Raw genomic sequence first — 26,400 nt, forward strand, 5'->3', positions numbered from 1 at the left:
CCTGAGATTTCCTCTCCTGCCATTGTCCGTAATTTTAGTTTTTATGAATATGAATCTTTTATACTTTCTATGTACGGCTCTTAATTCGCTGCAGAAGAGTATATTGCCATTTCCAGAAGTCTTAGTTATAGAATATATGCAAATTCATTTCCAAATTCTCTCTGTTAAGGTTTCTTTTCAGCGAAAGGTAGTTAATTTTCTGTGTTTCAATGACCGTGTTGCTCAGAGAGTTTGTGGAATTTCCATCGTTGTAGTTATCCAGTGAATGGTGTGAATTATGAAAAAATCAAATGATGTATTTTTTTTTTTAAAGTGTAACTAATTGTACCACGAAGAGAAAAATACTGGGGCGATTGCAGGCACAATGATCTCTTTTGTGAACAATATTAGTAATTCTGTATCTGAAGCATCTTACATTGAGCCAGTCCAGCTCACTGATGTGGTAGAAAAAGTTTCGTGGGTTTTTTTTTTTTCTTCAGCTATTCCCTCTGATCTTTTATCAATTAAACTGCCTCAAGGGCTAGAGAGAACCAGTTGAGAAGCAGCAAGAGAAGTGGTGAGAGGATGTAGCTGGGGTTGGCAAGAGAGGAATTGGGTGAAAAGACATCTGCTTAGTGATGGTGAACTTTCCGTTAGCGTTCTGTGTCCTGTGACACTATTTCTGAGGTATTCCTTGGGCTTTGGTGGAAATGCAGTTAATGCTGAGCTAGGTAATTTATAGCTAAAACATGTAAGAATTGTCCGGACTTTGCTTTTTGTGTAAGAAGGCAGTGGGAGAAATAAAAATACCTTTTTTTTTTTTTTTCCTGTCTTATACTTTTATCAGGTTATACGCAGGGGGAAAAATGTTTTCACTCAGGGAAGATCTTTTCATTAAATTCCATTGGGGAATTAGAATTTATTTAGTTTGAAAATGAGGAATGACGTTAATCAAATGAAATTAAGTTTTCCAGAAGAAACATAATTATCAAGAGTTGTATTAAAATTTTGTTTAGCTCTTCCAAGAAATAGCTAAATGTTTAGGCAGCGCGTAAATAGAAAGGGAGCCAGAAAAAAAATTGAATATGAACTGAAGTTGACTGTATTCTGTTTGAGAAGTGCGAACTTGGCAGGGAAAATCAAAGCAGAACAACTTGTTTATTGGAAATTCCAAACTACGGAGGCAGCAATCCAAATGTGCAAAAGCACTGTTCAGCTTTCGGAGCAATACTTCAAAATGTAACCGCATTTAACATTTAAGAGGGGCGTAAAACTGCTCAGTACTAGAAGGCAAAAGTTGTGTAAATACTTATTTGTTTTAATTTAATAAATTTAAAAAACGGCAGTATTCTGTCTGCGCTGCTGAACAGATTAATGCACAACCACTTATTCTATGCAGGCGGAACAGTGTGCGTGAAATATTGGTTATAATCCAGCTGTCATCACCAGGTGGATTTATAACTTATAAGAATGAATATCTGTGGGGAAATCCCTTTTCTTCTCCTTCCAACCTTCTCCCATTCCTTGGGACTCGTCAAGCCTTTGTGCATATAGAATTTTTAATTTTTTCCTTTATTATTCTTTAGGAAAATGAAAAATGAGGTTGTACCGTTTTGTTTTTTTTTAAATATGCTGCCAAAAGTAGTTGTCAAATTTGGATACGTAGTGCTAAAAATTATTTAACTGTAGGATATAGATTGTAAAGTTTCCTGAAGAATCTTCTGAGAAGTTCTCTTGCTCCTGGTTGGATTGAAGTGTAGTAGCATCCATGGGAGGGAATCAAACCCAGAAACATAATTCATTTTCAGATTTAAATATGTTGTTTTTCATGTTAAATAGCAACTCCAGGCTACCTGCTGAAGAGGGTGATGAGGGGAATAGGAGCAGGGCAGTGCTTCCCAGTTGGCTGTTCCTGCTTCCCAGTTCTGCATCTCCTGGAGCTTCTGCTGGTTTTGTACATCTTGTGGAGGTACTGAACAAGAAGGAAGGATTTGCTTAGCACAATAGGCTTGCAGACTGATGTTCACGGTCCCTGTAGAGGAGGGAAACATGGACACAGCCCATCCAGAGATGGAGCAGGAGGATAAAAGGAGAAGTTGGAACCTTTAATGGAAAAAGAACCTATGAAATAAGTAGGCTGACGTGGACAAGAGAGAGACAATGGCAGAGGTGTGATTCCCAGAGACTTAGAATCAGCCGTGCCCGGACTCTGTGGATGCTAACTCATTTCCTAGAACAGCTTTATGAATTTCTAAACTGTCTTAATCTCTTTTCATCTGAAAGATGCTGGGACTTCCAAGTAGAAGAATTCAGGCATGTGTCTTTAGAGTCCATAAAGTCTATCAGGAGAAAACCCTTTAATAATATATTTCAGAATTAAATGTTCATTCTGTGTATTTTCTGTAAGGTAAATAATGCGAAATACCAAGCTTTATGAATTTAGTCCAGATACCTATAAAAAGACTTTATCCTCTGCTTTAGTGTTTGCAGTTGTGACAGATGGTCACGGTCCAGGTGCCACCTGGGTGACTTGGGTTCCACCGTTAAACAAGCACTGGAACAACTCTCAGGATAACATCAGTTTGTTTTGCTCTGAAAATTACTAACAGCTAAGTAACAGCAATGCCATTATTTTCAAATGAGCAGTTCTTACAATTTTGTGATAAAATGCTTCTTTTGATAATTCTTGCTCAACAGAGTATTCTTTCTTTAGAAATCAAAACCATAGGCTACTCTATTATATGGAGAGGATATATATTTTAGAATAATGCTGTCAAAGTAAATAATACATTCTAAAAGGTTACTAAAAGCTGAGGAAATTGTGAAAACATTTGTTTCTTGCATTTGTGGGTTGCACTAAATGATGAATAGTAGGTCACAAAATTCAGTAGTTACTGAAGTTACGTTTCTGAAACAATTTTGTCTCTTTAAGCTATATGTATGTATATGTATAAGCATGCACATACATATATCCGTAGGTTCTTTCTAACTATGAAACTTTATCTTAGGTTGATTTTAAGAAAGAATTTCAACCTAGGAATGGAGGGGACAATGTTAAAGTGACATTACTGCTAGCTCAAGGTTTCTTGCCCTCTTTCTTCTTCCCCATCCACCATGTCATAGCAGAGTGCAGTGCAGAGGCCTGGACACTCAGATATGCAATTAAGTCATGTAGACAAGAACTTTTTTTATTAATAACAATAACTGTAATAACTATGAGAAGGGACTTTCTAATTTTACTTTCCGTTGGAGCAATTTGAAAGAGATTTTAGGACGCCTCAGTCTTCATATTCAGTTGTGTACTGTAAATATGCCATGGAACAGAGTATTTATTTAAATTATTATCTCTTTTCCACATAAAGTGGTTTATTCTAGAAATTACCAAATTCTACATTTGATTTTTTAATTTTTGGGGTTTGTCACAGTTCTGTTTCTCCTTCTGTTTTTGGGCATCTCCGTCTGTAATACGTGAAGTGCAGGAAGACTTCACGAACAATAACATTTTAGGTTCTGAAGAAATACCATGAATCACTTGAGATTAATTTTCATTTAAATAAAATTGCTGTGGGCACCCTGTTTCTTGTGATTTCTGCTCGGGGGCATCCTGGGCCTAATCACTTACAGGCCTATTAGAAACCGAACAGCGAGGAGGCAGCAGACATCTGATCCCCTCACCCTCATGCCTTCCTACCACAAAGATGTCTTTATTACCCGGGGTTCAAAAGTTCTGCTCTCACAGACTACCCCAACATCTCTGGTTTCCATGCTTTTTCTTTTTTTTTTTTTTTCCCTTGACTACTTTGTTACTGTCATGTTAATATGTGAGGAAAGATGTTTTCTCAGATTTACATAAATCTTACGGCAGCGGAGGCACTGGAGTTAGGCCCCGAAGACTCTCTCCTTTTTCAGCCTTCTGTCTTTAGCCAAGGACAGGTTTAAAAAGCAGAGCTGTTGGTGAAAATGAGCCTCGTTTGGTCTCAGAGAGATGAGAATGCTTCCTAGCAAACCGTGTTTGACGTTACAGGAGAAATCTGGTTTGGTACAATGAAATTTAAATTTTTGTAAGGCCATGTCATAACATTCATGGGCTTTTTCGACCTTCAAAGCAGGATTCTCAGACTCTTGGATCTTGGTTTTTTCCCCTCCTGGTTAAGGGTTGCTAGTACACAGAAAAATGTTTTTTTTTTTTGATGTAATATATTGCAAAACAACATCAATTTAATTTAACCCAACCATATTTTCTGAATATGTGGTGTAAAATCTAAAGTTGGTTTCAGTATTAATTTCTCTTATCGTTATCCTCTTATTTTTGAAAGGTATTTACAAAACTAAGAGGAAGGAATTGCTTCCAGGCAGGTCTGCGTCCCTTTTCCTCTAAAGAGACGTCTCTGTCCCTGAGAGAATAATCTGTACTTCTGATTTTTCAGCTTTTTCAAAAGAAATGTGCTTTAAAAACAAAAAAAAAGTCTCCTAGATCAGTGTTCTGAAATATCAATTAAAAAATATCCCTCTAAATTATTGGCATTCATAGTTGGAGCTTTCTGCTTAGTGAAGGTTTTTTTTGGAAGGAGGGTTGAGCCTTTTATAAATTCTCCTAAAGGGGCACCAAATGGTAAAATGTATCCGTAAGAACAGAAGTGTTTTATAGTCTGCCTACTCAAGGTTTGAGTTTGGGATACGAGTCAGAAGGATTTAAAAATAGTGCTGGTATCTGGGAAATCCTTCTGGCAGGTCACAATGGGTAACAGTTCAAAGGTAATTTAATTGCTGAAGACTGGCATACCTTATCTATATTATCTGGAAGGGAGCCAAAAGTAAGTAATTCTTCTGATTAAGTGCAGTGAAAACTAAAGCTTGATTGGAGAGAGAGGGAGAGAGATAAAACCATTGATCCCTGGGGACCTGGGGAGGAAAACCACCAGATTACCATTGAGGGGTTCCAGGGTACAGCGTTCGGGGGATGTTTTTGCCATGTATTTAGTTGTGTGAAGCTGTTACTTGTTTACCTTGCCCTGGATTAACCATTTTATGTGGTTTATAGGATTTTAATTCATTTTTAATCCCAAACAGGAAAGTAGATTTGTGCCAAAGCCTGAGTTGGATATGAAGAACTTTTCTGCTTTTTTAATATTCAGCTTGCCTGAGGATATTTAGTTTCTTACTAAAAATCATCGTGAGCTGTGAAAAAAATATTGACCTACTCCAAATAATTTTCAAGTGAAGTCGTGGGATTCTTAGATTAGGGAATGTGGAAAATGAATACACTGCAGAAATCGTGTATGGTGTAAATTTAATGTAGAGATATATGAAAATAGGAGAGTGGCTACATGTTTCTTCAGTAACCACTGAAGAAAGATAACACACAAGTTTGGAAACTTAGAGAATTTACGATTTTACTTCTGGTTTGAAAGTTTTCTGGGTGATTCATTCTTTGCATTTTTGTTTTAAATGCATGGGAAGTATAGTCTGCCTATTTTTCATAGAGGGAATGGGATTTAGTTACTTAAGTGTTTGACATATCATGCTATGCAGTATTTTTATTCTTTTTTTTTTTTATTTTTTTTAATGCAGGCTGATGGTATGTATTTATCTTAGGATAATCATAACTTCCCCTTTGAGAAATGAAACACAGGGCTAAAAAGTAAATTGAATTATGTTCAGAAGTATTTGCCAGGTGTCTTCCACCAAGAAGTTATTGACAAGGAGTAAAGTAAGGAGAGAATTACCTGTTTTAAAGACTTCTTTTCTTTGTAATACCTTACCTGTACATTCCAGATTTCTTAGTCTTTTTCGCCAGTAAAACAGTGAGTGCATGGAAAATGCAGAAAATGTAAAATTATGGCAACAAAACTAAATGTGAAGGAAATCTTTACTTCCCAATTTAGTATTTGGTTTAATATGACTTCAGGTTGTCCAGAAATATGGTACTGGGAAATAGATGAGATTATTTTCTTAGGATAATTGTTCTTCTTAATTTTTTTCTCATTAAAAAATGTAGTTAGTGATTGTCATTTCAAAGATAGACATTTCTTTTCTGGAACCTGACAGCATTTCTTTAATAACAATTTAAATTGTGCTCTATATGTCATGGCCTTGGAATGAAACTGTCATCTTGCTTTATAGTTAAAACCTGCCCCCAAAGACAGGGTCTGGCAACTCCATTGTGCTGCTGGAGCCAAGATAATCTGCAGGGAGAAGTTTACTTCTGTTCGAGAGGAAAGGCAGGTTCGGTATTACAGGAGGCTGGTACTTGAATAATACTTCTTTCTCACTTGGCTGTTGTTGATGCTAATGTTACATTAATGCATTCATGTAGTTGAAAAAATAGGCAACTGTAAAGAGCTGTTTAAACTGATGAAGCTAAGAATTTGTTCACGTGCCTGCATGCATTTAAGAATGCTAAATAAATGCTAAAGGTGTAATTAAAACATACACTCAACTGATCAGCAGTTTCAGTGCAAGTTGTTTGACTCAAGTTGTTGGAAGAAGTATGTATGCCTTCTCATTTTTCCTAACACTTTACAATAGAAATATATACGTCAACTACCTCATTGCTTATACTGTATGTAGAGGCACTTTGAAGAAAGGGTAGTTTAATTTTAGTGTAAAAGTTATTTACATTCAATGATTTCCAGCAAATGAAATTTAATATTCCTTTAGGAAAACAATGCAAATGTAACAAATCACGTTACAGGGATTGTTAGTGTTTCCTGCTTGCTCTTTAGAATTATCTTTGAGTTCAATTATTTAAATAATGTCCTCTCATTTCTATGGCAGATGTAGGAGTGGCTCATGACTATTCTGGAAAGCACAGTTGAGGGGACAAATCAGTGTGAGAAGAAACAAATATCAAGATAGATTGCAATCACTGAGGAGTTGAGATCAATTTTGGACTTTGCATCATATGCTTTTTCATCTGATCAAGTGACTGAGGATAAAAGGAAATAGCCGTATGTCGTCTTGTCCAGTCATTTTTAGCCTTCTCATTTGTTCTGCTGTTCCAATTTAAGTTATTTTATGCTCCTTATCCTTGTTAGACTTGTAAAAATATCCTTTATCATGCACAAACAAAAAAATGCACAAGGAAAAAGAAAAGTAGTTGTCTATAATAATGTGTAATTGTCCTGTGTATAAACAGGTTGCATAAACCTAAATGCAATTTGAGATGCATCATCAAGAGAGACATGAACATCTTGGAGGGAGTCCAGTGAAGGGCCACGAAGATGAGAAAGGGACTGGAGCATCTCTCTGATGAGGAAAGGCTGAGAGAGCTGGGACTGTTCATCCTGGAGAAGAGAAGGCTTGGGGGGTTGATCTTTTCAATGTATGTAAATACCTGAAGGGAGAGTGCAAAGAAGATGGAGCCTGACTCTCTTCAGTGGTGCCCAGTGCCAGGACCAGAGGTGATGGGCACAAACTCAAACACATGAGGTTCCTTCTGAACATCAGGAAACACTTTTTTCCTGTGATGTTGACCAAGTGCTGGCAAAGGCTGCCTAGAGAGGTTGTATAGTCTCTGTCCTTGGAGATATTCAGAAGCCATCTGGACATGGTCCTGAGCAGCTGGCTCTCGATGGCCCTGTTAGAGCAGAGGTGTTGGACCAGGTGACCTCCAGAGGTCCCTTCGAGCCCCAGCCGTTCTGTGATTCTGTGGGCTTCTGTTTATATTTAAAAAGCTGATTTTTCAAAGTTTGCTGTTTTTCTATATGTGTAAAACTAGAATAATGACACTTTTATTGGGCATATATTTGATTAGCATTATACAAAATTCTAAACTTAAATAATCTTTATATAAACTTCTTTTAAGCTGTAGAAAAAAAATCAGAAGGCAGTACCTAGGGTAAGCAATTCCAGTTATGAAGGCTAAGGGTTTTAGTATGCCTTCCAAAAAGTGAAGATGTGAGAAAATACTGTTTGTTTTCTCAGGCCTATGGGGAGAATTATTAGAATTGGGAACCAATACCCAAAACAGAGTGAAGTGCCTCTGCTGTAATGTTAATTGGTGGTGGGAAAGAACAGACTGTGGAGCATCTCCATCATAGGGGTGGGAACAGCTGGCCTTTGTGGACACCATAAGTCTGGTACCACACTCCAGTGGTCTGAAATCAGTTAATTCTTAAAATCTTTTCTTCATTCTTTTAAAGAACTTTTATGAGCTTGCACTGGGAGGCCAACCTTATACCTAGATAAGAACATGTTTAGGAGAACAGTCTGGCCTTAGACATTTACATACCTTTTAAAATACAGAGCAAGTCTTTGTTATGGAAAAGGTCAAATGCCATTGCTCAACCTCAAGTGTGAGCATTGTGGGTGCTTCCAGAATCAGTAATAACATGTGTTAGTTGAACTTTATATTGTTAAAGTTCTGTAGAAACTGCCTGCATTATTATATTTTTACAATATGAAATTGTAAAAATTAAATAAGTAAATATTAAATTGCTGTCTTCTCAGAAAGATGTAGATTGTTTTTCTTGCTTGGTATCTTAGTGCGAGATGGTTACGATGGGTGAAGATCTGGTCTGCCAGCAGCAGGAATGTTAGCATGAATGAACTGTTGGAACAATTCTCCCACTCTGAACCATGAAACCAATCTGTTCCTGTCTGTTAGAATTTTATGGAAACTAATTCTTTGTTGATGGAATCAGGTGAAAAATATGTGGTTCTGATTAGCAAACAGTATGCGGAGTTTCTTGAGGTCATGGAGAACATTCCTCTGGACATGTGCATGTGTTCAGATGTGTGTGTATGACTGTGCATATATATTATATTAAAAATGATGAACAGTTTAATTTTTTCTTTTTTATATATACTTGTTTTTAAATATTTGTAGTATAATTGATTATAATATTATTAAATATTTATATGTTTATTGTAGTAGACTAAATATTCCGTTTCATTGTTTCAAAGTTTCAGAAAGTCGTGTTTATAAACTCAACAACTCTCAAAAATACTCAGTATAGCTGTGTAGCATAAATAATGAGCTTTTTTTGAAGTAGCACTGTTTTCTGTAAGAAATATGTATTATTCACGTGGCTGCCTGGATAAAATAATGACCTTTCATTTATAAGTATCCTGCGGAGCTGCAAAAAAATAAGCTGGTATCTGCAGTCTGCCTAATAGACTGCTCACCACATACAATTAAGCGTAAGTGATTTTTCTGCTCAAGACAGGCTCAAGGCTGATTTAGCAATGAAACTTAATTACTTCTAGCCCTTAGAGAAAATGGCCCAACAAGGTTGAGGTTGTTGGCAGGGCGATGTGGGAAAGCTCTTGCTGAAACTCCCTTCCCCGTTTCTGATTTTCCGTTAGCGGTACTCAGCACTGTTAACCTTCAATTAAGCAAATATTCCCACAAAAACTGTGCGTTATGTTATTTCTTTCTTTGTGATAGGCTAAAGGCAAAGGGAAAGACAATGAAACTCTGCAGTTTCTTTAAAACAAGTGTTCTGGTCAAATCCAACTGCTTCACTGCATGGGTGAGGCTCTTCTGTGCTAATGGAAATTAAAAGTTAGAAATGAGTTCTCAAATGCCTGTGGACGTGTAAGGTCACCATTCTGGCCAGAGAAACCTCGGGCTAAAAGCTAAAGCTAAGTGCACGTGTGCTTCTTGACAATTTAATATGTCATTGGTAAATTGTTTCTTTATTTTGTACTCAGGTTATAGGAAAAAATGATGAAGGAACTGAATATTACAAAAAAAAAAATTAATCATATTAACAAACTACTTTATACTCAAAATTGCTTCATTTGAGTTTTCAGGAATGTGTTATTTAAAGGAAACAGGAACTTCAATTCTGTTACTCCAAGGAATACATCTGGAATAACAATTCAGAGGGACATATGGCATCAATTGGCTTATATTTTCTTATATAGGGGTTCTGATTGCAGTAAAAGGGAAAGCTGTTTATTAATTATGCAGAATTAAAAAGACATGTACTGCGTTGTTGACAATTTATACACCCTGTTGAAGTACAGTGAGTTCGGAAACAAGTGTGGAAGTTGAGCAGAGAAAATGGACTTCTCTGTTTCTCAGCCATGACAATAATTTGCTTTACTTTTGTAGTATATTTTCAAGGTTTTGACTCCTTTACTTTTACCTTTTCTTATAGACAAATCCCTCATTCTCCTCTATGTTAACTTCATTTCCAAAGAGAAGTAATATTGCAGTTGTAATTTGTTCAGTGTAATTGCCTTCTCAGTTCCTGCTAACAGCTATGGACGTGTTTAGCAATGGGAATGTTCATGGGAACGAAACTAAACATGGGCCTAAATATTTGCAAGAGTGTGGGGTGTGAGACGTGAATTCCCAAAGGCACCTTCAGCACGTGCTCTAGTGCTTTACTCAGTAGGGAGCAAACTTAAGTATGTGTATATGTCCCCTTGATTTCAACAGTATTTAACCAAATAGGTGACTTAAGCTTTTTGCTAGACAGGAAGTAATAATTTAAGCATATACTTAATTTTTATTTATTTATTTTTTTAAAGCAGGGCATTGACAGACTCATTGGAATGAGCACTGACTTAGCCTTAAATTTACCATCTCTGGAATATTTACCACTCCTTGTTTCTAATTACCATCTTTGGTGTATCTGGGATATTTCTCATTATAATGAAGAGGAGTAGGGTTTTTTTGGGTAGTAAACTGCCATTTTAAAAATGATGCTGAGGTTTCTCCTTAATTGCATAAGTATACTTTTCAGTAATCTATTCAGTAGACGGGCTTGTAGCACCGTTAGTCAGTAGAGTTCATCAGCCTGTCCCTTTCTAAGCCTAGTTTCAGTTGCATATCCTTGCTTTGCTTTGAACTGCTCACGCAGAAATGTCCTGAAACAAATGAGGCTGGTGCCCCTCAAATAAGTTTCTTTGCTGTGCAATCTTGAGTCACCTCCTTTCGTGAAGGTCTTTTCTAAAACCCACCACGTGACGAGGTAATGAAAGACACGTGCTCTCAGAGACCTGAGTTACAGTTGCACCAGCAACGTGTGTCAAGAACCACATGAACTTAATAAGGGGTGGTTCCTGCTCCCAAATAAACTTGGAAAAAGGCTGGGAGAAAGTGTAATATTGAGATCTCCACGTGAAGCTTGGATAGATGAGTGACTAACTTGGAGTCATACAAATAAAAGTGAAAAGTAAATTTTTCATCTCTTCAGATCACAGAATCACAGAATGATATGTGGTTGGAAGGGACCTCTGGAGATCATCTAGTCCAACCCCCCCGCCAAAGCAGGTCCACCTAAAGCATGTAAGGGCAAAACAATTTTGTGATAGGTTGTGCAATAGCTATACTTAATTTCTGTAACAAACTCATTAACAGGGTTAACCCGCAGTGAAAGAGCGCTGGTCTCGGTAACCCAAGTGGTGTCCTGCAGTTGTAGGGTTGGGTCCCAGGGGCTTAGTCCATCTCTGTTCTTTGCAGCCATCCAGCGATAAGGTAAATGTTCAGGCCACTCTGTAAATGTCATTCTACAAAATTTAGTGGCTCATAATATTGTTGAGATGTTCGATGTATCACTTTGTCTGTTTCTTGAATTTCACTGAAGGTTGGACGGAAAAGGCTGGTGTTTTGCTGGGGTAACAGGAACAGCATCGCTGCCTCCTTTCATGCATTGCTGAAGCGTTTGTAGAAGCCTGTAGAGGTGAACTGCCTTCTTTAGAAAGTCCCTCTCTGGTTTTATAATTTTCTGAGACAGGTACTTTGACTCCCACGCGTGTGTTGGCTTCTAAGTCTCTGTTCACTTGTTTGTAAGAAGAGTGCAAGAGTCATTTTTCATTTACTTCTCTGAATTTTCTTCGCTCTGGCTGAGCTGTGTCATTTTATGGTCTGTGCATAACGGATCTGAGCAGAGGCAGATGTGGAAATACTTCTTTTCAGTAACTGTGTTTTGTACACAATGTGCTCCTTTCCCGTGGCATTCATTGCAGCTCCTTGGGCTTTGTGTAAATTTAGGAGGAAAAATGTAGACAAAATTTCCGTGTGTCATCTGCATGTCCTTGAACTCAGTTTTACTTTGCAAGGACTGTGAGTGGGTACAATTCTCCAGTCATGAGAGCAGTGCTTGGAATTCCAGACATCTGGAAGTGTGCACATATGTTTAATAAAACTTTTTTTTAAAAAAAGAAAAAGCTCTTAAGTTGCTGAAACTCAGAACTTTTTCTGTAATCAAATCTGACCCTGGAACTGTTTATCAGAATTAAGTGTCCTTCACTTTTTATTTGAGTGGTAGCGACGATGTGTAAAGGAAAGGTTGATTGATATCTGTTTCCATGTTCTTGGCAGCCACTGAACATCTTAAAGTTTATTCTCTTGTTTCATCTCAAATAGAAAAGAGACACTTAAAAGCAGCATCTGATAAACAAGATGGCCTGGTAGAGACAGTGATTATCAGGAAATAATTTCAATGTGAGACGTTAAATATCTATTTTACAAAGCATGTCCTTCCAACCATTAACTGTACTTGTGAAACTGTCTTTAATTAGTATTTTTCTAATAACTTAATCTCCCAATATAAATTATTTCAGTTCAAGTATATGCAATTTCTAGAGACAGCATTTTGCATTGGGGTTCACAAAATATTTTGATTATTTTAATGAGACAGTAATGTGGAAATATTGTAAGTAATGGGACCATGTACACAAAAGACAGAAATACACAATTATGGTAATTATATTTATCAGAGTGGTAGAACTGCATTAAATGCTGTCGTTTCAAATTAACTACATGATACTGTGAAATATCACTCATTAATACTTTGCTAACATTGCACAGATGGTTTATATGGCAACTGATCAGTTAATGCAGGAACAAAAGGTAGTTTGTCCTAAAATACACTATAGAGAGATTTATTTTTATTGACTCTAAGTGTTTTGAGATAAGTTTTGCCCTAGCATATATTAAAATATAAGTACAAGATTTTACTACAAAAGCTATTAAAGTGCTGCTCAGCAATGGACATAATGACACAGAACCGGCTAAAGAAGGGTTCCTTGCTCAGTCGCTTACCTCAAGGCATTTTTATGCAAACAGGATTATAATTTGAGGTTTCGTTACTGATCCTGGAGTGAGAAGTGACGGCTGTTTAACATTTCAGATCCTGCGTTTATGTTTGAAGCAGAGAAAACAGTTTGTGCATTTGAAAATTATGGAGAATTTTAGAGAAGCTGGATAAAAGGGTTCAAAATTGAGGGACTGTTGCTCGATTCCTTCTCAGTTTGCTGGCTGTGCCCGTAGGATGTTGGGTGTCATGACGAAGGGTGACCAAAGAGTGGGGAGCTCTCTCCAGAGGGTGGCTGTGGGCTGGCCTTGGGGTGGGCACACATCCCTGGGACAAGGAGGATCCTGCACCTACCTGACACCTGATGTGGTCATTGATTTGGTGCAATTCTAACAAGTCTTACTGTCTTCTTGGCCAAGGTGCTCTGCTCAGACCGTGCCAGCACATGGATTTTTTTTTAAGGTGCTATCATAGAATGGTTCAGGTTGGAAGGGTCCTAAAAGATCATCTAGTTCCAACCTCCTGTTAGACCAGGTTGCTCAAAGCCCCATCCAACTTGGCCTTGTCCTCTTCCAGGGATGAGGCATCCACAACTTCTCTGGGCAACCTGTTCCAGTGTCTCATCACCCTCACAGTAAAGAATTTCATCCTGATAGCTAATCTAAATCTCATCTCTTTCAGTCTTTTCTTATAATGAGTAGAAAGAGCCTCCCCAGATCTGTGTTTTTATAGCATTATCACCAAAGTGAGCTCCATGTGCAGAGATACGTAGTCAAAGAGCATAAGCCTTGCTGGAGCATTACTGGGAAGACTGGACCAGCCTGTCAAAGGGGGAGTCTTTGGACTAATCTAACCCTCTGATCAGGAGAAGACTGTGGGAAGGGTTGTCTGTAAGTTACAACATAATTTCTCTGCTATTAAGATGTCTCCGGTCCCACAGCACTGAATGTGAAAGCTTCCCTAAGTAGAGATTTTAGGAGAGCTAAAATTAGACAAAGCTGCCCTTATTGCTGGAATACCTGATTCAGTCATTTTCCCAGTATAGATGAGAGTTCAGATTTGTCTATATTAATTCCCTCAGGGTATCTTAAGGAGTTTTAGTCAAGATCTCTTAAAATAAGAATTGTTTCTATTTTGGATGTTCTTATCTGGCTTTATATTAAACATTTGAAAATATACGTATTAAACATTTGAAGATATACTCATGGACCAGGGTTGCTTGGATTTTTCTTTGACCTATTCCTGTATTGCTGGCAGATTATAGTATCAAAATACTGTAGTAAATCACTTCATAATTAAATTCTTTGTTGATATCTCAGGGGTTTGAAATTCCTTTGGGTTTTCCCACCACCACCTTTGAAGATAAGACCTGATTTGTCCTGTTTTCCACGATTCTAAAGTAGTTTCTGCTCAGGTGACCGCACAAGCAGATAAAACCAGTGCTGTATTTGGGGGAGAGAAAAGATTTAAGAGTTTTAATTTGTGTATCCATTTATCTTTTTTTTTTTTCTATAGACTTGGCAAAGTTACAGCCTTTCAGAATATCCAAGAATTTATATTCAGTTGCGTAAGACTGACTTTTTATTGACTGACACATTTCTAGTGCAAACACTTTTTAATTGGAAGAAAAAAATATCTGTGGTAGCAATCCAGTACTTATTATAGGTAAGACCTGAGAAGGCTCCTAGTTTTTATTTTAATGCTGTCCAGTAGAAGAATCATTTTCAAAACAAACCAGAAGATAAGAGAATTAGATTGTGAAGTATTTATTTTTTTATTTTTTAGTTGCTTAATCTTGACTGGTTTGTATCTTGGATTTATTTCCGCTTAAAAGCGTAGGGACCTCAGGTCAGATGCATATAGGCTCCATGTATTAAATCTGTTAGTATTAAGCCCTCGTTCTGTTTTACTGTGGTATGTCTCTGTTGTGAGCTTGGTTTTTGTTTTTAGAAGCCAAATAGTAAGAATGTTCTGTGATTTTCCCCCAAAACAATATTTTTATATGTGCTTCTCCTTTGGTAACGTGCCCTAATATTGGGCAGTGTTTGAAGAAGCATTTCATTGCCCTGGTAGTGAAGTAGGTGTTCTTCAAATAGTATGAAACGCTGCCAAAACTTCTGGAAGCAATCTGAGAATCGCTTTGATGTTCTGATATTTGTACATGGATACTGAGTTAAGGACCTTGTATGAGGCTCACTTTAGTTTCTCATTTTTGCAATTTAAACTGAAGCTCTTCAACACAAAGGAAGCAGCAGAGAACCCCTAACACATGTTATTTTGTTGTTTTTTTTTCTTTTCACAAAAGCGAGGCAGCTTGTAATTAGGGTTGAAAAGGGGCTTTTAATGGTGTACTAATTTATTCCTCTTCCTTGTCCTGACAGGTTTAATTATTCCTAAATATCAGTGAGTAGACTGATGAGTAGCCCAGAATTGACCAGCCCCACTGATGATGGGACAGTGGTAAAACTGTTTTTGCCATTTTGTTGCAGTTTTTTTGTCAGTCATGCTAGTGAATTATTCTTCCTCAGGTAACCTGTGTTTTACTTAATTATAAATAAGTCATTCAGACGTTTTCTTTGGATCTAACGGGTGTTTTTTTTGGGCCCTTTGTGATCATCCTGGCTGCAATTTAGAGGGTTTAAATCAGTTTTACTGAGTCATATTCCCCCTTAAAGTTGTGCCCTTAACTTTCTTTTGAACACATTTGAAAAAATGAAACTAAAATTGTCTGCTACTTGTAGCATCAATGTCTTTGTCGTTATTTCCTTTTTCCCTTTTGCTTCAGGAAACGCATCTTTCATGTCGCTCTCAGGCCAGGCAGTAGCCAATTTCTATAAAGACCAAACCCTACCAAAACCGCCCTCTTTCAGAATTTCCAGACTAATTTAACTCCTTTTCTGTCTTTGTGTCAAACTTTTCCTGTTGCCTCCTTTGGTATTTTATATATTATGAGGGCTGTGCTCGTTACCCGACTTCTGCGTGATCCATCTCATCCGATGAATAGTTTTTGGTTGTGCACTGCTCTGCTCAGTTATTCCTGAAGGAATGTGGAAAGACATTGATTATTAATTTCACTTTTTCCAGGGGGCTGAACAGCGTAATTCTGCAATAGCGTTTGATTTATGGCAAGTGATAAGGAGGTAGGGAATAGAAAAGCGAGGAGGTGACATTCCTGTCTATAAAAAAAGACCTGGGTGAGTAAATGTGGAAAAAAGCTTATGGAGTGGGAGAACAAGGTGGATTACTCTGTGGATTGGAATAGTTCATATATTTTACTGAGTCTTTATAGAAACAAACCAGGGGTGCTGTGGTGCAGCGAAGCCGTGTGAAGGGACAACCACGGGGGCGTTCTGAACTCACCTGGTGCTCCAGACCCCGTGAAACAGGCTGTGTCCTGCTCGAAAGCTCTGTCATTACTGCAATTCAAAGGGAAAATTACAGAGGTTGGTCTGGAGATATCAGTTTGCTCAAAGAAGTGGCGTTCTGATGTTCAGAAATACCCCCAGCAACCCAATACACACGTGGGTGCACTTCCAGTGGGGTGGGAGAGAACGCCCGAAAGACATCAGTTTGGGAACTGAGACAGCAATGTGGTATTTTCCCCTTGGTTTACACTTAAAATACCTTTGTTATGGTAAAGACTACACATTTTTCTTTGAAATATTCAAGTCCTAGTCACTGCAGAAATTGGATACACTGGTCAGTAAAGTTGGGTACTTCCCATTGCTGGGAAGGAGGTTGTTACTCACCCTCCACTGGAAGTTTATGGCTGATGCTTTCACTTGGTTCCTCCTCTCTGCATGAATCCCTTTGGGTTCCTCCTGACAGTATCTTTTCACCAAAGAGAATAGATCCAAGTTACATACTCCTCTTAACAGTATGTAGGGTACCTTTCCATATTTAATTTATTCTAAAAGAGGGCTGTAATTTATACCAAGTGAGTAAAGTGAAGTGTTAAAAACATTAATGCCTCTAATGCAAGCAATTTTATCTGTTATGTGACAGGATAATTTTGATTGTATGAATAAAGTAGGATTTGCAACATGTTTATTAAAAAGAGACTTAAGTGAGCACAATAGTTCATTTTTGTTCATCAAAACTTAAATTTTTTTACATTTGTTTTCAAACTCTCAGTTGAATATCCATAACGTGACTGATCTATTAAACTATTGTCCAGATTAAAACTTCGTGTGTAACGGGATTGTGTTTCTACGGGGTTTTATCTGCAATTTGATAGCTGAAACTATCACTCTGTGTTTTACACTGGTATATACTTTAGCTTCAACACATGTAACCTGATCTGCCTGAATTTGAGTGATTCCGGAGCCCGTGCTCTGCCCGGCTCTGCCTTTCTCTCCCTTGTTTTCACTTTTGGAAGGATTCCCTGCGGTCCGTGAACATTAAGGTCCAAGTGAGGTCAACCCTACCTCGCAGATAGTGACAATAGTGCAAATAATGACAAATATGAGGGGGGCGTCACATGGTGTTTCCTGTTTCCTGTATTTAATTTAGAGGCCGGTGATTTGTGAGCAGCCTGCAAGGATGCTGCGCATAGTTCGGGTTGGTTTTAGGTTCAGGTTTGAATCCCTGAATATTCTCCTGCTCCCAACCTCCTTTTGTTTTCCGTTGCTTAAATAATTCCTGAAAAAGGAGCGTGTTTGGGGATCTTCTTGCTCAGATTTTGTATTTTACGTGTTTTGCGCTGATTTTACTTCACTTCTTTTAACGAGCATGGGTTAACAAAGCTGTTTCTGTTTAACCCCCACCTGAGCTTAGGTGGTGTGAAAAGGAAATTGGTCCAGCTAAGGAGCAATTTTAGTCATTAGTGACTCTGAGAGCCTATGGAGGGAAGACCAAAGATTTTCTTCGGGGTTCCAAAAACAAGAGCCGAATCTAGGCTGGAAATGCCTTTTGCAAAGTAGGAAGTGATGCACAGAAACAGGTCATTGTAAGCTCAAAAGATTTCTGTCTCCACCAGCTGATGCTAAGAAGGAGTTTCATACTACTTGTAACACTGACAGAAGGTAGTAAGGCAGGCAGGGTATTCTGAAGAGAAAACAAAAACAACAGCAAAGCTCTCTCTTTTTCTTCGGTTTTTAATAAGCCTATTCAAAAGATTATGGACTTCTGATTAACAACTTCTGTTGGCTGATGGCAAATAAGGAGCTCTTGGCCCTGCTGATAGCCCTGTGCTTGTGAAAACATGAGCACAAGTGGTTGTGGTGCTGGGCAGTGGCACGTGGTTGTAGTTGGTATTAAGTAAACAAAGGAAAGATGAAATCCTTTTGTTATACTTTCTTGGATATCAGAGAAATGACTAAAATCCCCCAGATCCATGGAAATTCTGGTATAACAGATTACTCAAAGATTTCAGGAGTATTTGTGAAAGCATTCCCTAAATATGGAATAATGAAATTTGATGAGATAACCTATAATCTTCTTTACCTTGGGTGTCTTTGTTATTAAGTTAGCAGAAAGATGTTTTTGTTTCAGGATTCTTTAACTAAGATCTGCTGGGATCTTTTTTTTGGTTGATTGATTTATTCTTGCATGCCCTATTGGGAAAGACAAAAATCCCACCACCTCTGTGTGATGGGTACCCTGATATTCTGCGCTCTGGCGTTTTACAGAGTAGGATGTGCATTTAAGCTGTTTTACAGGAAAGTCTTTTGAGACTGTTGAGGAAACAGGTCAGAAATGTCATTATGCCAAAACTGCTGACTTTTCAAAAATAGTTTCCAGTGATAACAGGATTTAAGCTAAAAACAGTTTAATTTCAATTAGATTGCTGTGATTTATAGGCAAGAAATTTTACCTTTAGTTTAAATTTTTCTAGGCTTGGATTTGTTAACCCGTTGATACAATAACAGTGAGCTGTGACATTTTATTTAGCTCTTGTTTTCAGTGTTAATGACATAGAACTGCTAGATTTGTGGTTGGAAAGAGAGCATTCTAGCGTTGTTGCATTGCAGTTAGATGTTCTCATCGCTGCTTTATGCTGCTGAGTACAACTAACATCAAGATAACCTATTTTGGAGGAGCAGGGGACTGGCCCCCCAGTTTGTTCCTAGTACTGTTTGTGCAGAGACTGCCTAGGAGTAGCTGAGAGATGAAGAGGTGTTTTCAAGTGGTCATCTCTGTACCCAAGGATATTTGGTTGGTTTCATTTATATTATAATCATCCGTTGTCTTTGAAGTTTAAGTATTATTTTCTCAATATAATCCTATTTTGAATGCCATTTTGCTTGGTTAGTCAGCAGTTCATCTGTTCACACACCTCACTTTGGGAAATTCAGAATTTCTCAGTGATGATTTGGAAAACTCGAGTCAGTTCAATGGGGCAAATATTTCACAGCGAGTTATGGGGGCATTTCACCTTTAGCTGCACTGCTTTCAAAGTGCCTATTCTGTAATTCTTCAAAAAAGGCCTTTAACTGTTGAGATATAACCAAATCATTTGGTCTTCTGCATCGCTTGTGGGCTGTAGATGCAGAAGATACAGAATTAAAATGTGTTTTTGGAAAGAGTGATGTGTGGAGCCCTGTAATCTTCACCAGATAAAGCTTTGTGTCGGTGTACTTCAGAGCAATGCTTAATGAGATGGTTCAAAAGGACAGCAGATGTGTTCTGGAAAGCATAAAGAAATTGGTTGAGCTCTTTGGTGTTGTATTTGAAGAAGTTCGTGTTAAGTCATTTCACACAGTTCAGGGTATTGAGTGATTTCATGATGTACTTTCTTTCAGTTTTACTCCTTATCACGAGAAGTGTTTTTAGTGTTAGTGCACTTGATGAGAAATTGTTCACCCTTTGCTATCAACCAAACCAAACAGGGCTTTCAAACGTGAGGACTTGCATTGTGGCTCACTGGGCAAGCTATGGTGAGGTGGACTCTGGTGACTTTTAGGACTAATCAGTGCTGAGAATTACTTGAATGCAATATTAGGAGGAAAAAAGTATCTCATAACACAAAAGTATACAGTTTTTGAAGATCAAAATCTATAGCGTTAATTTCACAGGGAATAATCTAATCAATTATGTTTTCTAGAGGAAGGCTTAACTGTATTAAATGCAGATGTTTCATTAGTGAAAGCATTAATGAAATCTTCCCTAGTTAAAAATTATGTTTCTAGATAAGCCTTTACATTTTCACAACTTACCTTGTTTTTCCATAAGCAAAAATACATTTTAAAAATATTTTTTTCTGAGATTCTAGTGGAGTAAGGCATTTTTCAGATACAAATTGTTGTCATGGGATTGTTGTCATGGGATTGTTGTTGCCATGTGCTATACTGAAATTTAGAACCCAGTTGAACCCTCTCATGCCGTGTTTTCCTACATGCTCTGATGGCCTAGACCTGGTACTTTCATTCAATTTTAGTTGTGATTCTGCAGCAAAATCAAATATGAAATGCAGATTGAAGTTTTGTAATTAGCAGCGGTTCAAAATTTCGTTAAAACATCTAGATTGTGGTATAGTTTCCTTAAGACTAAATCCAGTCATCAGTTTAACGTCTTTAGAAACATTATTAAAGGAACCCTAGATAGTGTAAATGATGGCTGTGTGGTTTAGACTGGAAAAGACGTGAGTGAGAGGTGTCGCTGCAAGAAAGAGCAGTTTCTCACCCAGCTTTAGCTGCTTGTCTTCTCATCTGGACTAGTTATTTTACTGAGTCTCTCTTTAGTGAGTACAGAGAGCTAAGTCAAAGAGAGCTTTTAAGTAAATCCCTGGCTCCTTGGGTAACATTAGATAAGATGAGTACCCCCTCATGCAGTATTTTAGATTATTTGCCTTAAATAAGGAAAAACATTTGATGGTTCTTTGTCCTAAGACTCACGTTCCAGTTGCAAGTGTGATTTTCATTCCCTAGCAAGCTGGAGAGAAGACCAGCTCTGTAGATTGTCGGCAGCCCAGGCACGATGCTTTTGAAGGTGTCCAGTTCTATGTTTCTTCAGTAGTAGGTGTCTCTGCAGAAGCCAGTTCTGGTTGATTTTATTTTTTTTTTTCCAAGTGAAAATTGCAAATTTTAAACTGAATTTCTGATTCTGGTGATTGTGCTTGTGTGCAAAGTGATGATCGAAATAGATCTTATTGATGCATCTTATAATTGGGCTGAAGGTTTGACAGCCCATATGACAAGAAGGCTGCTCTACTTGGTCACTTGACTGCCAGTTCTGCTCTGTCTTGGTTTTCATGCTTTGGTCTTAAATGGTCTTTAGAGACACTAACTGACCCAGAAGGACGCAGGCCTTGTCTTTTGTCTTAGTTCTCTCAACAATGCAGAGCTCTTCTAAATTTGGTCAGATGTTTTGTTAAGGTGATCCAGGATTTTCTTCCATTGGCCACTGCACAGCCTTGTGGGAATGTCTTCCTCTTCATAGAAGCCAACTTAAGTGATCTTCAATCTCATCTCTTCATTACATCTCAGTGGATGTTATTAATGATGTTTCCTGTCAATTAAAGACACTGTTAGACGCTCCACTCTCTCCAATTCAATGAATTTCTAAAAATTTTTAAGTATATTCTCATGAGAGCCTTTATTTTTTAGTTAGTCTGAACTGTCTCATATAAACTCAAGAAATACTGGGGTGTTATGAATCAAATTCTAGTCCATCAGAATGACAAGTTAAAATTCATACACAAAAATAATAATAATAAAATGCTAAGTTTTTGGGGAAGAGTTTGGGAACTGTCTTTGAGGAAGTGCTAGAAGAAACTTGACATTTTTGGGTTGGTTCCTGAAATGTGTCCAGAGATTTGAAACAACTGCATACTGACTGTTGAGACACTGCAGTAATGTCAAGAGCTCATTAAATTTAGCTGCATGATTGATTGTATGGGCAGTTATAAATGCAGCTAATCTCCCCGTAATAACTTTTTCATGTTCCCAGTAGATAATTTTTGCGGTGCAACACCACGCTCTTGGAAGTGGGTGCTGTCTGCAGCTACATCAATGGATTACACTGCTGCTTTTGAAAATCAGCTTTTAATTAATTTCCACAGTAGCAATTAATTTTCCTAAATAAAAATGATCTTTCCAAATGAATTGTTTTAAATCTTGATAACCAAAGCATAGTTATATTCTTTTGGAGAGTTTTCATGTGTTTAATGAGGTTGCAGTTCTTTGAGTTGTTTGTTGTACAGTTGTAAGTGATACTATTTGAATCTATCCTCATTTGTAGTTTTAAAAAGTGAAAAAGAAATCTCAATGCCATCAAGTGACACTGTACTTTTGAAGTTCTCCAGAAACAGACTGGTGAGATTTGGTAGACGAGGTAGACCACAGTCTCTGTTCCTTCTTCTGTCTCCTCTCTCTACCTTTTCCTGCTGGTCTGATCCCACTGTATGGATGGAACTTGCCACTGGGGACTTCAGCCACGGTGTCATGCCATGAGAGATGTCCTCTGAGGGGCTGGAACAGCTCTTGTGGTGCCCTTCTCCCCAGCTCCCAGCTGGGAGGAGTTGGGAGCAGGGAACCTTCCCACCTTCCTGGGGAAGGATGAGGAGCAAGAGAGATGCAGAGCAACCAAGCAGGTGCAGAGCAGAACAGAGCAGTGGTATAATATTAAGGAAATTATGACGGTTTTAGTTGTTTTGCTGCATACTGATTTTGAAATGTCATATTCTGTATAGTAAGAATTGATTTTGTTCTGGTACTAGCAACAAAGTAATGCCTCTGCGCATGAAAGAACATCTGTTCCAGCTTTTAAACATTTAAGAGAATATTTAAACAGTCACCAGAAGGCAGAATCTTATATTAACCTTGTTTTCTGTTACTTTTATTGTTTTAATATTATTTTTTTCTGTGTTGTGGTAGTAGTCACAGTAGCAGAAGGAATGAAAATTATCTGGCTTCTCTGTAGTATTCTCTGCTAGTGCCGAGGCTTTTTCCTGAACCTATAACTTAATACGTTAAGAAGTGAGTGACGGATCCTCTAGCATTTAAATGATAGTCAGTAGAGCAAACAGAACAGTTTTAAAACTGTCAGAAGAAAGAGGAATGTAATACAATATAAACAGTTTATCCTGATCAAGCTGTAATGAAGTTCTGTAATAGAAGAACAGGCATTTGGGGAGGGATGCTTTATCGGGGAGTGGAGCGATAGGATGAGGAGCAATGGCTTCAAACTGAAAGAGGGGAGATTTAGATTAGATAACAGGAAGAAATTATTTCCTGTGAGGGTGGTGAAACACTGGAACAGGTTGTCCAGGGAAGTTGTGGATGCCCCATCCCTGGAAGTGTTCAAGGCCAGGCTGGATGGGGCTTTGAGCAACCTGCTCTAGTGGGAGGTCTCCCTGCCCATGGCAGGGGGCTGGAACTCAATGATCTTTGAGGTCCCTTCCAACTCTAACCATTCTATGATTCTGTGTCTCCAGGTGTGCAAGCCTTTGCTGTGTAATCTTTTAAAAAGAAGTACATCAATAAGCATTTCAATAAAACATCGTTCTTTTTCCAGTGATTCCTGTATCAGTTTTGAGATTCTTTTTATTATTTCTAAGAGTCTTAAAGCTTAATAAAAACTTAGAGAAAGGCACTGTGAATCTAGCTAGAGCAGTTTAAAGTAGTGCTTCTTTTAGCTTCTGTTTAGCATCTCCTCTTTCCACTCAGTCTCCGTGGAGGAGATAGTTAAAAGGACCAAATGAAGGGGAAGCCAAATTACTTGTCCTGTGTTACTCAGCTACCACCAGCAGCACAGGACTCCCTTACCTGACTCGCTGTGGTGATGTGGATGCCAAGCACTGCAAGACAAAGCTGAAGAAAAATAATCTCTGACACATCTGTGGCGGGAACTTCTTCATCTCACTAAGTCCATCCTTTCCCATGACAGAGAATTATCCATGTCTTCTCAGGAATCATAGAATCATAGAATCGTCTAGGTTGGAAGGGACCTTCAAGATCATCTAGTCCAACCATCAACCTAACTCTGACAAAAAAATAAGTAAGAAATAGGAAATAAAAATTACTAAACCATATTCCTGAGGACCATGTCTACCCGTCTTTTGAACACCTGCAGGGATGGTGCCTCAACCACTTCCCTGGGCAGCCTGTTCCAATGCTGGATAACCCTTTGCGTGAAGAAATGTTTCCTAATATCCAATCTAAACCTCCCCTGGTGCAACTTGAGGCCATTTCCCCTTGTCCTATCTCCTGTGACTTGGGAGACGAGACCAACCCCCGCTTCTCTACACCCCCCCTTCAGGTAGTTATAGAGCACGATAAGGTCTCCCCTCAGCCTCCTCTTCTTCAGACTGAACAACCCCAGCTCCCTCAGCCTCTCCTCATAAGACTTTCACCAGCTTTGTTGCCCTTCTCTGGACATGGTTGGGGTTGGAAGGGACCTTAAAGACCATTAAGTTCCAACCCCCCTGCCATGGGCAGGGACACCTTTCACTAGACCAGGTTGCTCAAAGCCCCATCCAGCCTGGCCTTGAACACCTCCAGTGATGGGGCATCCACAGCTTCTTTTCATCCATAATTCCATTGCAGCATCAACTCCTTCATTCACCAAATAACATAACCTCTGCTTTCACCCCCTTCCAAACAATTCTGAATATATGTCTGTCCTGGCATGCTCACAGAAAATGCTAATTGCTAAGAGCCCTCGTTTCCCCGAGGAGTTCCTGTGCCTTACGATGACAACTAGTGTCAGCTGTACGTCGTGGAGGCTCCGATCTTGGGAAATGTGAGAGGCATTTTAGCTCACCGTGCTGTCCCCCCTCCTCCTGTTCTCGAGGGGGCTCTTACTCGCAAAGAAACGCGTGTAGTTCACAGGGTTATTGAAACCTCCGCCAAAGTAGTGGGGGGAGACAGAAATACCGATGTTAATAACATCGTATGCAACGTGCCAGGATTTGTGCATAAACATATATAATAAATTTTAAATGCTTTTTCTTCATTTAGTAAACACCAAAATAGCATTGTACATGAATATCTATAGATATGTAAAAAAATTATTTGTAGCAGGTGTCAGTTAGTCATATATAATTTTTAAAGAAAAGGAATCCACTGTTTCTAAGCACTTTCTATAATGCCCGTTTTGGCTGCACTGTTGGCTTCCTCAGCTCCCTCCTGCCCCTTGCCTGCAGTTTTACCAGCAGAACAGAGACGGCAGCTATGGGCTCAGGCCTGTGCACCAGGAAATTTTTGAGGCTGAAAAATTAATATTTCTCTATTTTAGCTAAATTCCAGTAAGTCTAAGCATGCTGAAATTTCTAGTAATTTTTAAATTTGTCCATCTAACTTAGTCTAATTATCAAATACACCGTTTAAAGTAATGCTTAGCCAGTTGCAATGGTGGGAAAAGCCTGTTATTTATTTCTGATTTATGAAAATACATTATTTATTTCTACTCCTTTAAGCCTTTCCCTTTACTAGTTTTTAGTGCTTATCAGAATTTCATTGTATTCTGACAATGTTTCTAATTTTCTCCAGTATGAATGATTACTGGATATAGTGCCTTTCATGGCGCTGCCTTGTGCAGAATATTATGCCTGAAATATCATTTTAGTATATGTGCTTTGCAGCAAACGAAAGTATTTCAACACCTGTAAACTTTTAAAGACAAATGTCTCTTGCAGTTCCTTTTTGGATACTAAGGTAATATCAAACCTTGTAATTCTTCAGTGATTATGAGCTCTGGAAGGAAAAGAGGCAAGCAGGAATCCTCATGGTGGAGATGAAATCTTGGATGGTATCCGTAACATGAGCTAAGGAGCCGTGTTCAGAAGTCTAATATGAGACATCTGCACAGACTACTAAGAAAATTTATTGTTATTTTAGTATTTACTACATTCGTAATGCTCTTGTAGGATAAGTAACCAGATTTAAATTTCAGCTTACATATGGATTTAATATTTAGAGATGTTAGCATTTTTTGCGACATTATATTGCAAGTATATTTTTAATTCTGCGTTTTCCTTGTATCCTAGTCTGAACAGTTCACGTTTATTCATCAAAGTTATAAAGATGGGAGGTTTGAATCACGCTGCTTGAATTGACTGCGTTGTTGGGAGTTTGCAGCGTGTAACAGGCTGTGATTTGATCTTGGTGTGGCCTCAGCTGATTTAGGATGGTGTGAACCCCAGCTGCCTGCTCCTGGCCCAGTTCAGTCCTTGGGAGGGGAATATCCACTTTCAGGTGGATCAGGTCTGTGATTTGTTTTTCTGTGCATCTCTGTGCCAGCAGAAGACACATGGCAGTAATCAGCAAAAAAAGGGTGCTGGAGACGAGGAGTGGTGACGACGTAAATTGGCATTGTCTAAAAGTAATTCATGAAGCTCCTCCAGCCTGAACTGAGCTGCAACCCAGTGGTGACCAAACCTGCACAGCAAAATGTGCAGCCGGCAGGAAGAACTCCTCAGTTGGTAGGATCACAGTCACCCAGTCTCAGAGTTTAGGTGGAGATTTAAAGTGTAGAATTTAAATCT

General features: G+C 38.4%; 1 protein-coding gene across 1 annotated transcript in view; it reads left to right on the forward strand.

Annotated features, from left to right (window-relative positions):
• TMEM135 (transmembrane protein 135) overlaps positions 1 to 26,400 on the forward strand; it is a 167,962-nt gene that overhangs the window by 67,997 nt on the left and 73,565 nt on the right. The window lies entirely within an intron of this gene.

The sequence above is a fragment of the Calidris pugnax genome, unplaced genomic scaffold, assembly GCF_001431845.1.
Source record: "Calidris pugnax isolate Ruff unplaced genomic scaffold, ASM143184v1 scaffold252, whole genome shotgun sequence".
Lineage (NCBI taxonomy): Eukaryota > Metazoa > Chordata > Aves > Charadriiformes > Scolopacidae > Calidris > Calidris pugnax.